Source organism: Barbus barbus (genome assembly GCF_936440315.1).
Source record: "Barbus barbus genome assembly, chromosome: 1".
In the NCBI taxonomy this organism is placed as follows: Eukaryota; Metazoa; Chordata; class Actinopteri; order Cypriniformes; family Cyprinidae; genus Barbus; species Barbus barbus.
In genome coordinates, this window is record NC_136729.1 from 16,148,754 (window position 1) to 16,164,451 (window position 15,698).

Below are 15,698 nucleotides of genomic sequence, written 5' to 3' on the forward strand. Positions count from 1 at the left end.
ATTTACCAGTACTTTTTCCATTTTTCCACAGATTTTATTCTTACAGTGTACTTTAATTAAAAAATATTTTTATTTTTATGGTTTTAGATAAAAACCTCTTTTCACAGCAATTAATATACAAATAGCTTGTTATTTTTCCTTATATATATCTTGGCCCGGTTTCACAGACAGGTCTTAGACTAAGCCAGGATTAGGCCATAGTTCAATTAGGACATTTAAGTAATTTTTATAAACATGCTTAGAAAAAAACATTACTGGTGTGCATCTTGAGACAAACAAAGGCACTGATATATTTTATGATCAGTCAGTGGAAGTTTATTTCAGCTGAAACAGCTCAGACTTACATTTTAGTCTAGGAATAGGCTTAAGCCTTTTCTGTGAAGCCGGGGGTTTGACTAACACAGGGAAATTTCTTCTTCTTCTTCTTCTTTTGGTGTTTTAAGGCGGTTGGCAAACAAATCACAGGGAAATTTAAGTGTAATATTCCAGTATGAACAAGCACAACATAAATCACACTACTCCAGTCACGAACATACTGTACACTCTGCAGCAAACTTTCGCGTTTGCGTAACGCGCCGTGTGGTTTGGTCCTTCTGGCTCGCTGTAGTATTGATGTGGCGAAGTCAGTCAGGTTCCACGTCATTCGGAAGGATCAGAATCTCTCCAGACACGAATGCGCACACAGAAGAAGAGAGAGACCTAAGACCTGTTTGAAAGGTAATAAATTGGCAGCTTTACAAAAGAGTAACTTACATTAATAAAAGACAAATTTGTTGTTATTTTGAGCTGCTTCAAGCTCTGAAGCGCTGGTCGTCTGTGTTAGGTTTTGTTAGCGTGCTAGCTGCTACTGTAGCAGTGATGTCGAATGATCACGCAATCATTAATATAACTGTATAACTTTAAGTCCGTTATCAAGGTGTGTTATTAAACAGCAGTGGTGATATTAATACGCTGTTATTTATCATAACTGCACAACATGGTGCAAACTGGTCTTCTGCCACGGCTGGCAAACTAGCTGCTAATTCATTGAATCCTGTGCGGCCGCAGACCTTGATTAGACTTTGGACGGGATATTGATATAAAAACTCCTTAACAGAGTAGAGACAGAAAATCAGCTAAAATGCATGTAGTTATACACACATACTGTGGAAGTACCATAGTGTTCTTTGAAGTGCTTTGGAATGCCACGTAAATACAAGGTGCGTGGATATGGTAATCATTTAAAGGTGCGACCTGTGTTTTTGATGATAACAAAAGGTTTTACTTCTGAAAACGAATAATTTATATAGTGCTTTGAGCTAGTGGTCTGGTCACTTTATGCATGTGCATGAACATAAAACTACCAGATAATATACCTCACACAGATAGAGTTGTCCCATTGTAATAAATTGACTATTCATTTGAACTTTTAATGATTGTGTTGTAACCTGTGTTTCAGTAAAACTCATTCTCTTCGAGTGGAGTCTCGTGAAGAGAAGAAAGCTGACATCATGACAGCGGCGGAGAATGTGTGTTACACACTTATCAATGTCACCAATGACTCTGAACCACCATCAGAAGTCAGCTTGAAAACTGATTTAGGTAATATTCATGTGGAGTTTATTAAATAAAATGACTTTTTAAATGTAAATTTACATATATTTATAACGTACAGTGCATGCCATTTTAGAAGTTAGGGGTTGGTAAGATTTTTCATATGTTTTTGAAAGAAGTCCCTTCACTAGAGTTGCATATATTTGATCAAAATGCAGTAAAATAATTAGTATAATCAAATACTATTACAATTTAAAAAGACTGTTTTCTACATTAATATATTTTATAATGTCATTTTTTTTCTTGTGGATGGCAAAGCTGAATTGTCAGGAGCCATTAATAGTCACATGATCTTCAGAAATCATTCTAATATGCTGATTTGGTGCTCAAAAACTTTATTTTTAGCACAGTTGAAAACACTTGTGCTGCTGTTTTGTGGAACCTGTCTTTTTTCTTTTTGAAGGTCAAAAGAACAGCATTTATTTGACATAGAAATCTTTTATAACACTGTACAATTCTTTGCCATTTTTGATCAATTTAATGTGTCCTTACTGCTAATAAAGTGCTAATTTCTTCTAAACTATTGTGCTGACCCCAAATATTTGAAAGGTAGTAAATGTGTGTAACAGTTTTTCTCTCTAATTTTTGTCAAAACAGAAAAGGGGGAAATTAAAGCCAAGACAGAGGCTTTGAAAAAGGTCATCATCATGATCCTGAATGGAGAGAAACTTCCAGGCCTATTAATGACCATTATTCGGTTTGTGCTGCCTCTTCAGGACCACACAATTAAGAAACTATTACTAGTTTTTTGGGAGATAGTTCCCAAAACTACTCCTGATGGCAAACTTCTTCAGGAGATGATCTTGGTCTGTGATGCCTACAGGAAGGTAGGCATTAGCTATGCAGCTTATTGTTTATTGTAAAGATGTATATTGTGTGCATTTCTTTGTTCAAATATGCCATCTGTGTTATGCATCTTTAGGATCTCCAGCATCCCAACGAGTTCATCCGTGGCTCCACCCTGCGCTTCCTGTGCAAGCTGAAGGAATCTGAGCTGCTGGAGCCCCTCATGCCAGCGATCCGTGCCTGTCTGGAGCATCGTCACAGCTATGTACGCCGCAATGCAGTCCTGGCCATCTACACTATCTACAGGTGTGTTAATGGATCTTTGTGCGCACAAGCAAGAAACAAACATCAAAGATGTTTTATATACAGTGCCCTCCATAAGTATTGGAACAGTAAAGACAAAATTGCTCTGTTGTCTGTGGAGTCAAGACATTTGCAAATATGATTAAAAGATGAATATGAGACAAAACTACAGAATGTCACATTTTATTATTAGCCGTTTCAACACATACATGTTTTACCAAATAAAAAGAACAGCACTTTTGAGTTAATCCCACTCATTGATGTGAGCATACGTATTGGGAAGGTTGAACATAAGGCAGATATAAAAGATTAAAAGCTATTATTTAGTTGCAGATCCCTTGCGCACAATCACAGCAGTGAGTCTGTGACCCATAGACATCACCAGACTCTTGGTCTCATCCTTTGAAATGCTTTTCCCAGCCTTTAATGCAGCCAATTCCAATTGTTGCTTGTTTTGAGGAGTTTCTGCCTTTACTCTCCTCTCCAGCTGGTGAAATTCATGTTCAATCGGATTTAAATCTGGAGATTGACTTGGGTAATCTAAGACTTTCCATTTCTTTGCCCTTATAAATTCCTTGACTGAACTGGCAGGGTGTTTTGGGTCATTGTCCTGATGCAATATGAAGCACTTCCCAATGAATCTGGTGGCATTTTCTTGAATATTGGTAGGCAAGATGGTTTTGTACCATTCCAAATTCATTCTGCTACTGTCATCATACATTAAGTCATCAGTAAAGTTGAGAGGGCCTGTTCCAGAGGAAGCCATGCATGCCCATGCCTCAACACCACCTCCACCATGCTTTACAGAGGAGGCTGTATGCTTGGGATCATTGCAGTTCCCTTTTTTTCTCCACATTTTTGCTTTCCTATCACTTAGATAAAGGTTCATCTTTGTCTGATCGGTCCAGAAACACAGTTCCAAAACTCTTCTGGCTCACCTTTGTGCTTTTTTGCAAACTCTAATCTTGCCTTTCTATTTTTAGTGCTGGTCAGAGGTTTGCATCTTGCTGTGTAGCATCTGTAATTCTGTGTCAAAGTCTCCTGAGGACAGTAGATTGTCAGAGCATCACCCCAGCTTTCTGGAAGTGACTCACTAACACAGATGTAGACAGATTTGTGAACAATATTTGAGAGAAATAGGCCTTTTGTATACATAAAAAAGGTCTTAGATTTTTTGAGTTCAGCTCATGAAAAATGGGGGCAAAAACAAAAGTGTTTTGTTTATAATTTTGTTCAGTGTGTGTGTATATATATAAATATATTATTATTAATAATAATTTTTTTTGTTTAGGAACTTTGAGCATTTGATCCCAGACGCCCCTGAGTTGATTCATGATTTTCTCGTAAATGAGAAAGACGCAAGCTGTAAGAGAAATGCTTTTATGATGCTGATTCATGCAGATCAGGTACATAGTCTTATTATAGTTTTGCAAATTGTGTTTTTAAGTGCAAGAATGTGAATCTCATGAAACTACGTACTTGTTCTTCTAATAATTATTTCAGGATAGAGCTTTGGACTACCTTAGCACCTGTATTGATCAGGTGCATACTTTCGGAGACATTCTACAGCTTGTTATTGTGGAACTGATTTATAAGGTGAGTTGTTTATTCACAATACTATTCACAGGACTATCTATCTTCTATCTTCACAAGTCATTCTTGTTTAACCCTTAGAGACCCAACATAGTAGAACTGCAACTGTAGTTGACACTCTGAAATTGATCTAAACAACAGTTTTTTGGGACAATATTTGCAGTACATTAACTGCCACAGTATGTCTAGTGAAGGGAAAGGCTTTGACAAGGCTCATGCCCAGAGTATACTTTGGGCTTGCATATAAATAAATTAATATATTATATAAATAAATAAATGCTTGGATGTGAATATTTATTACAGTGTTTAAACAGTCAGATAACTTCCTTTACACACAACCTTCACCATTTTATCCTTACATTTTGTACTGTAGGGGTGAGATTTTACAACGCTAAATGTCCATTTCACAATTTAGTTTTTTTTTTTTTTTTATAAATAATGGCTTCTTAAAAAAACATGTTGATGGGTATTTCTTATTTGTTGGAACTTTTTGTTTTATTTTATTATTATTAATATTATTAAATTTTTTTTTAAAGTTTTTAGTTTAGGGCTGTCAAGCCCCGTGAAAGGACATAAGAACCATGAAAGTGGTCCAAGTCCACAAGTTTTTTGCTATTTTATGCTATATTGTTTATCTTGCAGCCGACGTCAAATCATCAGTTTCTTTTTTGGATGCCCTATTTCATTACAGAAATGCTGTCATCAACAGCACATTTATCCCTCTTGTTCAATCAAATTCTAAGCTCTTCAGCTTTACACACACTGCATACTGCCAGATGGTCTTAAATGCATTCTCCATGTCTATTTTACATTCTTAAATGTGTTTAGGTCTGCCATGCCAACCCCTCAGAGAGAGCTCGTTTCATCCGTTGTATCTACAACCTGCTGCAGTCATCCAGTCCTGCTGTAAAATATGAAGCAGCTGGAACTCTGGTTACTCTGTCCAGCGCTCCCACCGCCATCAAGGTACAGCATCTAACTCCACAGTTGTTCTCATACTTTTTCTGCATGGTGGTAAATGTAAGTTGAATGGCATTGTTTGCATGTTCTTTTTGTGTTTCAGGCTGCTGCTCAGTGCTACATTGATCTGATCATTAAAGAGAGTGACAACAACGTCAAGCTCATTGTTCTGGACCGACTGATCGAGCTGAAGGAACATCCTACACATGAGCGTGTGCTGCAGGTACACATGAGTATATCACCTCGTTTGGAGACATTCATTCCACAAATGAAACCTAGCAGTAAGCTTGTTGCTGTGTTTTGAACTTAGGATCTTGTGATGGATATTCTGAGGGTTTTGACCACTCCTGATCTTGAGGTCCGCAAGAAGACCCTACAGCTGGCCCTGGACCTGGTGTCATCCCGCAATGTAGAAGAGGTGTGTGTCGATACCTGCCATTTTAAAGGATTGTTCACCCAAAAATTAACATTATCATCATTTATGTTGTTACAAACCTTTATGATATGCTTTTTTTAAGGGGTAAAAGCACAAAAGAAAAAATTTTGAAAATTGTATTGTCCTCTTTTTTCCATGTAATGAAGGGAACATGGGGACATTTACGGAAACCTTAAACGGCCAAAAAGGCATGATGTCATACCTCGTTCAGTGTCTGAAGAAATTTCGCTAGTCTAGTGTGATCACTGATTTATGTGCTATATTCGAGGGTTTTTTTATTTATTATTATTTTGGAGCTTGACATGCTGGATCCCTATTTACTGGCATTATATGTATACAAAAAGTAAACAAAATTAAGGTTTTTCATACAATGGTAAATGATTACTATTTAATATCAAATAATCTTTCTGATTCAAGCAAAGGACCTGAATTGTTCTTTCTTTTTTTTTTTTTTTGCAGCTGGTTATAGTACTAAAGAAAGAAGTCATCAAAACCAACAATGTGACTGAGCATGAGGACACAGACAAGTACAGGCAGCTGCTTGTTCGCACTCTCCACTCCTGTAGCGTGCGCTTCCCTGACATGGCAGCCAATGTCATCCCTGTGGTATGGCTGTTGAGTGAACACTCTAAGCTCTTTTTATGCATTTCAGCTATTTAAAAACATTCATTACTAGCAACAAAATTGAAGTTACACACTTCACCAGATCGCTAGCCCTTTTAGATGTTCTCATGATTAATAAACTCACTGTTCTCATCTTTGCTCTTAAATTTACATTTGTGTTTTGTGTGTGGCCACAGCTGATGGAGTTTCTGAGTGACACTAACGAGGCGGCCGCAGCCGACGTGCTGGACTTTGTGCGTGAGGCAATTCAGAGGTTTGACAACCTTAGACCTCTCATCATTGAGAAGATGCTAGAGGTCTTTCACGCTATCAAGACGGTCAAGTAAGAAATTATGCTTAACTGCTTCATTAGAAGTTTGATAAATCCAATTGCATAAAACATTTGTATTAAAAATTAATTGGTGTATTATTCTGGACTGCTTAATGCTACTTTGTGTCGTTTGGGGCTATAAAAGGGATTATGATGCATTGCAGTGATTTTAAACAAGGACTTTTCTGTTGCAGGATTTACAGAGGAGCACTGTGGATTTTGGGTGAATATTCCAGCACTAAAGAAGACATACAGAGCGTCATGACAGAAGTCCGCAGATCTTTGGGAGAGGTCTGTAGGGCAGCAGTTCATATTGCTTTGTTACATTCAGGGCTCATCATTAACACTTGTCTGGAACAAGAACCAAATTAACACCATTAACAGCAGTAAACATATTAAGTTGAATGAAACCGAGTCAGAGGTCTTAGGGTTAATTAGTGTTGTATTGGAAAATAAAAATGATGGTTCTCATGTTTCTGGAAATATCTGGGAATTTCACAAATGTGATTTCAAGGGCTGGAAAATTCTTGAAAAGTAATATCTTAAGATCATGGACAGTTCTGTAGTCAATATAAAAGTGAGAAAAAATGTATTTGGCTAGGAACTATTATGTTAAGTGTGCTCACTGTAAAATTATTTAAAAAAAATAAAAATGACTTAAAGTCATAGACAAGTTAATTTGTCAAAGTGTGGGAGCCCTGAATATAACATTATTTCTTCTACTAATAATATATATAATAGTTATATATTAAAATATGCAGGATTGCAGAAAAGTTCACAGTACGCATATGAAACAACTAAGGTGCTCTAAAATATACAAAAATTGTGATAAGCATTCTCTATTAATTGTACTACACCTTACAGTGCTCTCAAACATTTGTTTTAAATTATGATCTTTCTTTTTATTCAGATCCCTATTGTGGAAAATGAGTTGAAAAAGGAGGCTGGAGAGGTGAAACCTGAGGAGGAGGTGACTGCAGCTCCAGCTCCTAAGCTGGTGACAGAAATGGGCACTTACGTCACTCAGAGTGCCCTGAGCACCTCCAGACCATCCAAAAAAGAAGAGGATAGGTGATTATCCCCCCTTACTTATACATTATGGAGATTATCCTCCGTATTACATCTCTAAAATATCTCTTTATTCTGTAGGCCTCCTCTTAGGGGTTTCCTGATGGACGGAGACTTCTACGTTGCTGCCTCATTGGCCACCACCCTCACCAAAGTGGCCTTGCGCTATGTTGCCCTTGCCGAGGACAAAAAAAGGCAAAATGTAAGTTCATTTTAAAACAGTGACTAAACTCTAATTATTCGTGTGTATGTTTGTGGTGGAATAAATGCTATTTTCCTGCCTTTAGTCATTTGTTGCTGAGGCCATGCTGATCATGGCCACTGTGCTCCATCTTGGCAAGTCATCTCTACCCAAGAAGCCCATCACAGATGATGATGTGGACCGGATCTCACTGTGCCTCAAGGTCCTGTCTGAGTGCTCGCCCCTCATGAATGACATCTTTAACAAGGAATGCCGCAGATCTCTGTCCCATATGCTCGCTGTCAGACTGGAGGAGGAGAAACTGTCTCAGAAGGTAAGCACGTTTCCCCTCATTGCTTCCTGATAGTAAGTGAAATCAGAAACCTTATCATATGATTATAGCATTGTTATATCTATGTGAGGATATAGACAAACATATTGTCAGATCTTGTCTTACAGATTAAAAGATGACCATTGCTCATTTATTTGTGACCATTATATTTAATCATGGTGTTATTTGTTTGCCCCTCAGAAAGAGTCGGAGAAGCGCAGTGTAACAGTTCAGGCAGATGATCCGATCTCCTTCATGCAGCTGACCGCTAAGAACGAGATGGCATCCAAAGAGGATCAATTCCAGCTCAGTCTGCTGGCTGCTATGGGCAATACTCAGAGGAAAGAAGCCGCAGACCCTCTGGCCTCCAAACTTAATAAGGTTTTTTGAAGATTTTATATGGATCTGTTTGAATCTGTACAAGCCATATTTTTATGATGAGGACGACGACTAGTTGCAAAGCTTAAACATAATTGGAAAGGTTGCTTGTAGTTTGTCATCTTTGACCACCAGAGGGCATGTTGGTTCACCTGATGGAAATTGTTAATGCCTCACATCAGGCAGGAGTCTGAATTTTCCACCCATTTCTAGCATCTTACATGCTAGAAATTAACTCATCATCCTCATTTGATATCGGAGCTTCTGGTCTTTCATTTTTGTGCATTTGTTTATCAGTTAGATTACCATGACCAGTGGTTCTCAATCTTTTTGACTTATAGATGTAATGAAAATTTATTTTTCTTTTTTTTTATAAAATTTTGAAAGTTTTAAGAGCTAAATGTTCTTCAAGAATCTTATTCTATTTAACAAATACATTTATATGACTTCTCCAGGTCTAGAAATATCCATTTAAAACTTAGTCTACCTTAAGAGCTGTAATAAATAAATAGTTAAAATAAAAAATAATAATTTTTTAGCTAATTTTATATTATTCTTTTTTTTTTTTTTTTTTTAGCTTGATATTTCTTATTTTAAGTCATTTTAAGTTATCTTAAAGCCCCCTGTTTGAAAACCATTGTCCTAGATTGAGCCGTCTCATGTTTTCTTCCAGGTCACCCAATTAACTGGTTTCTCAGATCCAGTGTATGCAGAAGCTTATGTCCATGTCAATCAGTATGACATTGTCCTGGATGTCCTGGTTGTTAATCAGACTAGCGACACCCTACAGAACTGCACCCTGGAGCTGGCAACACTTGGTACAAGTTGTTCCTTTGATCCTTAAAAAAACTATTGTATGTGTTTGGTGCATGTTTTACTGAACATGTTTTTCAATCTCCAGGTGATCTTAAATTGGTTGAGAAACCATCTCCTCTTACATTGGCTCCTCACGACTTTGCCAACATCAAAGCCAATGTGAAAGTGGCCTCCACAGAGAATGGCATCATATTTGGAAACATAGGTTTGTGGACTATTGGCGCTTTTCCACTGCGTGGTACGACTCTGCACGGCTCAGAACAGCACAACACGGCTCAGTTCGGCTAGGGTTGTGTTTCCACTGCAGTTTAGTACTGCTTTAGAGTGGGCGGCATTATTCACGTGTCGTTATAGTTGCGCCGCCTCTACTGCCGTGACTCCTGAAAAACGTTTTAATTCCGCGTCGCTCCATTTAAGCTCTCGCTGGATCCGCTCCTCGGCTATCAACGAGAGCAACGTCTGTACTTCCTCAACAGACAACGAAACAGCCATTATTTGGTTGTTAAAAGAAAGGTACGCTCATTCAAAACAGTTGTGTTCGGTCCTTCACTATTTGTGCTGATTTAAATATAGCGGGTCTGTTGTGTCTCGTGCCGCACGTTCAATGACGCAGGCAGTGACGATTTTCTCTGGCCAATCAGTGATCAGCAGAGTTTACACGTCACGTTTTGGTAACGGTACGGCTCGCTTGGAACCTCGGCCGAGGTGGTACTGAAAAAAATCGCACCATGCAGTGGAAAAGTGCCATATGTGTAGCTGTCCCTATTCATACCTGTACTAATTTTTGTTGTTGAGCAGGGACAGGGAATCACTTTAATAAACAAAACCGCATGTTTTGCAGTATATGATGTATCAGGAGCAGCCAGTGACAGGAACTGCGTAGTTCTCAGCGACATTCACATTGATATCATGGACTACATTCAGCCGGCCTCCTGCACAGATGCCGAGTTCAGACAGATGTGGGCTGAATTTGAGTGGGAAAATAAGGCAAGTCTTGGTGTCTGGTGATTTCTTTTTGCAGATAGTGGCTATGTTGTTCTCCATTTTGTGAGCGGGAATGTCTGGAATTTGTTCTGTGCTCTTGTTTCCACACAGGTTACCGTCAACACCAATATCATAGATCTGAACGAGTATCTCCTACACATTCTTAAATCTACCAACATGAAGTGCTTGACCCCAGAGAAGGTACAGTACCCACTCGATGAGAACAGTAAATGCCTTTATGACGTTGTAATGTTATTTCGTTCATATCTCACATTTTGCTTTTGTAACTCAGGCCCTGTCCGGCATCTGTGGCTTTATGGCAGCAAATCTATATGCCCGCTCTATATTTGGGGAGGATGCCCTTGCAAACGTCAGCATTGAGAAGCAAATCCACATGGGACCTGATGCCCCAGTCAATGGTCATATTCGCATCCGAGCCAAAAGCCAGGTGAATTTGGATTATGTATAGTCATTTGTATATTTTAATGGTCCGTTACAAAGTCATAATTAATTTTTTTACAACAGTCCGTTCTTGAATTTGCCTGTGTAGTTTACTGCATGATTGATAATTACTGTTTTTTGTTTTTTTTATAGGGTATGGCTTTGAGTCTGGGTGACAAAATCAACCTCTCTCAGAAGAGGACTGCCGCATAAATTTCAGAGACTGAGGATATTGACTGAAAGGGCGAGATTTGACAAAGTCATATGGTTACTCCTATGTCTTGTCTTTTTTTTTTTCTCTCTATCGCTGCTTTTGTGTCTCTCCAGACTACCGTACACATGCAGTGCTCTGTGGCCAAGATCTAAGCTCTTCAATCCCTCAAACTATGTCTAAACGGGATCATTTTGACATTTTCTACCAACACGATTCTTCCTTACTGCTCTAAAAGGGATTGACCCTGTTAATCTTTAATCTGTTTCAATAAACATTGCACACCATATATCATGAAAGCGTTTGTATTCTCTTGTTAATGAATAGTGTTACAACAACCCTTTTTTTTATAAATTGGGTGGCTTGTAAGTAGTCAAGAACAGTCCTGCCCTCAAACCAGTTGACACAACAAAGGATGTGTTCTCTTGAAGAAAACCTTCTGGAATTTTGAGAATTTTGTTATGGTCTCCTGCCTCTTAGATGACGTAGGCTCAAAAGACTTGTGGTCAGTCATAACTTTCATATTTGCATAATGTATAATAATATTAAGGACAAAGGTGTCAAGGCTGTGGCCTTGCCCTGAGTAGATTTGGCCTTATAAGGGTGTACATTCAAGTGAATATACACTAGTTTAAAGTGCAATAAAAACAGTAACATTGTGAACTATTGTCATTTAAAATAACTGACCATAAACTAGATGTGCTTTGTTTGACAGAAAACTGGCTAAAACCAGATGACTACATTACTTTAAACGAGTCTACCCCCCAAGATTACAGTTACAAACATGAACCGCATCCAAAAGGTAAAGGGGGAGGTGTTGCCACAATTTATAGCAATATTTTCAGTATTTCTCAGAGGTCGGGTTTCAAGTATAATTTGTTCGAAGTAATGGTGCTTCATATAACGTTATACAAAGAACAAGTGTTAATGATAAATCCCCTGCGATGTTTGTACTGGCTACTGTATACAGGCCACCAGGGCACCATACAGACTTTATTAAAGAATTAGCTGATTTTCTATCTGAGGTAGTGCTGGCTGCAGATAAAGTCATAATTTCTGGTGATTTTAATATCCATGTTGATAATGAAAGCGATTTGTTGGGATCAGCATTTATAGACATTCTAAACTCCATTGGTGTTAAAACAACACGTTTCAGAACCTACTCATTGTCGAAATCATACTCTAGATTTAATACTGTCACATGGAATTGATGTCAGTGGCGTTGAAATATTGCAGCAGAGCGATGATATCTCAGATCATTATCTAGTTGTGTGTATATTCCATATAGCTAAAGCTGTAAAGCCAACTCCTTGTTACAAATATGGTAGATTTCTATTCCATCAATTCTATCACAAAAGACTACTTTATAAATAATCTTCCTGATTTATCTCAATTCCTCAGCATATCCAATAGCTCAGAACAACTTGATGATATAACAGAAACTATTGACTCTCACTTTTCTAGCACTTTAGATACGGTTGCTCCTTTATGCTTAAGGAAGATTAAGGAAAAGAGTCCAGCACCGAGGTATAATGAGCACACTCGGGCCCTAAAGAGAGCAGCCCCGGAAAATGGGGCGCAGCTGGAGAAAAACAAAATTAGAGGTATTTTGTATTGCTTGGCGGGAAAGTACCCTATCCGACAGAAAATAATTAAAAACTGCTAGATCTGCTTACTTTACGTCTCTTTTAGAAGAAAACAAACACAACCCCAAGTATTTATTTAATACAGCGGCTAAATTAAGAAAACATATAACATCAGCAGGTGAAGACATTACCCAGCAGCACAGTAGTAATGACTTTATGAACTACTTTACTTCCAAGATCGAAACTTATTAGAGATAAAATTGTAACCATGCAGCTGTCAGCCACAGTATCACATCAGATAGTGCATTATAGATCCCCTGAGAAACAATTCCACTCATTCTCTTCTATTGGAAATATAGATCTCTATATAGATTTTAAACTTTTAAAATCATCTAAACCAACAACCTGTATTTTAGACCCTGTTCCATCTAAGCTCCTAAAATAGGTGCTTCCAGAAGTAATAAATCCTCTTCTGAATATGATTAACTCATCACTGTCATTAGGATATGTCCCAAAAACCTTCAAACTGGCTGTTATTAAGCCTCTCATTAAAAAACCACAACTTGACCACAAATAATTAATTAATTACAGACCAATCTCGAATCTCCCTTTTCTGAAGGGGAAAAGGGGAAAGGGAAGTGGTGTGTGGCCAAGTATGGTGACACATACTCGGAATTTGTGCTCTGCGTTTAACCCATCCAAGTGTACACACAGTAGTGAACATACACCCAGAGCCGTGGGCAGCCAATGCTGCGGCGCCCGGGGAGCAGTTGGGGGTTCGGTGCCTTGCTCAAGGGTCTCACCTCAGTCGTGGTATTGAGGGTGGAGAGAGTGTTGGTTATTCACTCCCCCGACCTACAATCCCTGCCGGACCTGAGACTCGAACCCACGACCTTCAGGTTACAAGCCAACTCTATCCATTGGGCCACAACTGCCCCGTCAAAGATATTAGAAAAGGTAGTATCATCACAACTATGTTCCTTAGAGAAAAATTATATATGTTAGGATTTCCAGTCAGGTTTTAGACCATATCATAGTACTGAGACTGCTCTCATTAGAGTTACAAACGACCTGCTTTTATCATCTGATTGTGGTTGAATCTCTCTATCAGTGCTACTGGATCTTAGCGCCGCGTTTGACACTATCGACCACAACATTCTTTTAAATAGACTAGAAAATGATGTTGACATTAGAGGAAGTGCACTGGCATGGTTCAAATCGTACTTATCTGACCGCCATCAATTTGTGGCAGTACATGAAGAGCTATCATACCAATCACAAGTGCAGTATGGAGTACCTCAAGGCTCAGTAATTGGCCCCTTACTTTTCACGCTTTACATGTTACCCTTGGGAGATATCATTAGGAAACATGGTGTTAGCTTTCACTGTTATGCTGATGATACCCAGCTCTATATTTCTTTGTGATCTGATGAAACTTACCAATTTGCAAAACTAACAGAATGTATAGTTGATATCAAAAACTGGATGACTAGCAATTTCTTACTGCTAAATTCTGAAAAAACAGAGGTGTTAATTATTGGATCAAAAACTTTTGCATGTAATAACCTAGATCACTGTCTAATACTTGATGGCTGCTCTGTAAATTCTTTGTCATCAGTTAGGAATCTAGGCGTATTTTTTGATAGCAATCTTTCCTTTGAAAAACATGTTTCTAGCATTTGTAAAACTGCATTTTTCCATCTTAAAAATATATCTAAATTACGACCTATGCTCTTAATGTCAAATGCAGAAACATTAATTCATGCATTCATGACCTCGAGGCTAAATTATTGTAATGCTTTATTGGGTGGTTGCTCTGCACGTTTAATAAACAAACTCCAGTTGGTTTAAAATGCAGCAGCTAGAGTTCTTACTAGAACCAGGAAGTATGACCACATTAGCCCGGTTCTGTCACTGCACTGGCTCCCTATTAAACATCGTATACATTTTAAGATCTTGCTAATTACCTATAACGTCCTGAATGGTTTGGCACCTCAGTATTTGAGTGAGCTCTTATAGCATTATAGTCCTTCACGTCTGCTGTGATCTCAAAACTCTGGCCATTTAATAATACCTAGAATATCAAAATCAACTGCGGGCGGGAGATCGTTTTCCTATTTAGCGCCCAAACTCTGGAAAATCTACCTAACACTGTTCGGGAAGCAGACACACTCTGTCAGTTTAAATCTAGATTAAAGACCCATCTCTTTAACCTGGTTTACACATAATACACTATCGCATTTCTATAATTCAAATCTGTTAACCCTTTAAAACCTAAGGGTAAAATAGGTCATTTTTACATATTTTGTTTATTTGACTGTAAAATTCTAACAGAATGTGCTATTTTCAAGTGCAAGGTGTCATTTTTTTCAGAAAACAGACGGCTTTCAAAAAAGTACAGTTTTTGACCATTAATGTCGTGTGTTGAGTTTGTAAACAGAATTTAAATAGACAAAAATAAAAAACAACAGTAAAACATTTTCTGTTTTTTATTTATAAAAAAGAGAAAAATCGTGATCGAAATAATCCAACACTTCTTACTTCAAAATTCAACTATATTACATATATACAAGTAGTTTTGGGACACTGGGTTGCACAGTTTTCATTCAGGAGGCTTTTTTGTTCATACACGCATACATTTATACATGCATGTAAATGCGTGCACATGCATACACCCATTCATTTACACGCACGGACTCATTATAGCGATGCACACACTACATGTGAAAAAGTCTCACTCAGACTGCTCCCAAAGTCTCCTCAAAAATCATCCCAATCGACTCCTGTGCTGTTTACTCCTCCTTCACCATGTTTTTGTTTGTTTCGTTTATTATTTTATGCAATCCAAAACTCCGCGCTCCCTATCGCTCCATTCAAATTCTCCCTCCCCGCTCTCCCGGAAATCAGTCATCATTTGTCGACGGAGCGCAAGAAATTACCGTAATAAGCAATATATTGCCGAAAAGCGCATGTAGTTTACTGTCAGGAGCAATTTGAATTATTGTGATGGTGCAAACGGTTCAAGAGTTACGGTAACGTGAATACAGCTTGGTTTAGTGTGTCGGCGACGACACAGCCGGTCTTAAAGGGTTAAAGG

At 38.2% G+C, this 15,698-nt stretch overlaps 1 pseudogene across 1 annotated transcript; it reads left to right on the top strand.

Moving 5' to 3' along the window:
* Nucleotides 1–612: 612 nt before the first annotated feature.
* LOC306863517 (coatomer subunit beta-like) lies at nt 613–11,311 on the top strand (annotated as a pseudogene). The gene is made up of 22 exons (XR_013785776.1): nt 613–717; nt 1,439–1,581; nt 2,191–2,420; nt 2,516–2,685; nt 3,974–4,088; nt 4,186–4,278; nt 5,104–5,241; nt 5,339–5,458; nt 5,546–5,653; nt 6,131–6,277; nt 6,472–6,617; nt 6,800–6,896; nt 7,516–7,676; nt 7,755–7,875; nt 7,961–8,188; nt 8,387–8,566; nt 9,237–9,381; nt 9,465–9,584; nt 10,221–10,366; nt 10,475–10,564; nt 10,656–10,811; nt 10,958–11,311. The product of XR_013785776.1 is annotated as a coatomer subunit beta-like (transcript).
* Nucleotides 11,312–15,698: the final 4,387 nt, after the last annotated feature.